Source organism: Eschrichtius robustus, chromosome 1 (assembly GCF_028021215.1).
Source record: "Eschrichtius robustus isolate mEscRob2 chromosome 1, mEscRob2.pri, whole genome shotgun sequence".
NCBI lineage: Eukaryota > Metazoa > Chordata > Mammalia > Artiodactyla > Eschrichtiidae > Eschrichtius > Eschrichtius robustus.
The window spans coordinates 76,258,525-76,259,926 of NC_090824.1; the positions used below are offsets into that span (position 1 = coordinate 76,258,525).

At 51.1% G+C, this 1,402-nt stretch overlaps 1 non-coding gene across 1 annotated transcript; it reads left to right on the forward strand.

Moving 5' to 3' along the window:
- The first annotated feature begins 1,312 nt into the window (after nucleotides 1–1,312).
- Nucleotides 1,313–1,402, forward strand: TRNAY-GUA (transfer RNA tyrosine (anticodon GUA)). Its single transcript is given in 2 exon segments — nucleotides 1,313–1,349; nucleotides 1,367–1,402. It is a non-coding gene; the product is annotated as a tRNA-Tyr (tRNA).

Below are 1,402 nucleotides of genomic sequence, written 5' to 3' on the forward strand. Positions count from 1 at the left end.
AAAAGAAACTTGCAACAAAAGCCCAAGAGAATCTGAGCATACATAATTAAAAACACATCCAGGATAACTATTCCTAAACTTCTGGACCTCTCCCTTTATTTTCCCACTGGCTTCTCTCAGCCTGCACTTCAGATAATATCTATTGCCCTATACACTGCTCTCATTGCACCCAGAAAGTGTTAGTTCCGCCTGAAAGAGCAATGACTGCTGAAACTAGGTGAATCAGGAACAAATACACTGCAAATTCTGACATAGAGATATAGAAATAGAAATATAGAGAGATAAAAAAAAAAAAAAGAAACAAAAAGCAAGAGAAAGAGACATAGAGAGAAACAAAGAAGGAAACAGTGAAAAAAAGTTTCAGAGAAAAATCAGACCAAAAAATCAAAAAAGAGAGTCAGACACCCTGAGAGACAGAAAGAAAGTGAGAAACAGATATACAAGAAGGGGAAAAGTTTGAGAGAAAAACACAGGCTTAGGGATCAGAAATACAGCTGGTAGCAGGAAGGAGGTGGGGAAAACAAAGGAGGCTGAAGGAAGGGAATTGAAGGGTGCAGGGAGTGGAAGATGGATGCTGGAGAAACAGATACTGAAAAAAATTCTGCTCTGTGGGCAGAAAAGGGGATCCAAGTTCGTAGGCTGGCCGCAGCGGGCCGGGCCGATGGGTACCTATGGGCGTGTCGTCGTCGTCGTCCCCCACCCACTTCCCTCCATCCCCGGCCCGCCTGGCCCGACATCCCGACATCCCTTCTCCATCACTTCCCAGGAAGCCTCACTGCGCGTAAAAGTAAGACTAGGTCTACGTGGGCACCTCGGTCCAGGTCTTGAGTAAGTGGCGAGGTGAGGTGGGTACAGAACCGGGGGCGAGGGCTGGGGTGGGATGGGGGGAGGCGCTTAGAGGCTGTGCTCCTCCTCAAGGGGTCTTCTGTGACCCTGTGGGCTGCGTTCTTCTGCTCTCCATTCCTCCGCAAGCCCGCCCCCAACCAACCCACGCATCCGTTTGTCCGACGTCCCCTTTCCCCTCACCCGCTTGCCGGCTTTCTGGCCTGGGAAGGGCGTCATCCCGCCACTCCATGTAGAAAGGGACAGGGCGGGGAGGTAGAGGAAATGAGTCAACAGGTGACTGTCCAGTCCCAGGCATTCTGAAAATTGCCGCCCCAGGATGCCTGACAACCACGGAGCCAGCATATGCACCGCTCCTTGCCTAGGGGCCTTCCAACCAACCAAAAGCATGTTGTACCTGGGGCCATCCAGTGCGCTGGCCTCTGTCGTTTCTGCAAAATGGAAGGACTCAGCACTTACCAGTGTGCACCCTTCGATAGCTCAGCTGGTAGAGCAGAGGACTGTAGACCTGACACATGTGGACATCCTTAGGTCGCTGGTTCGATTCTGGCTCGAAGGA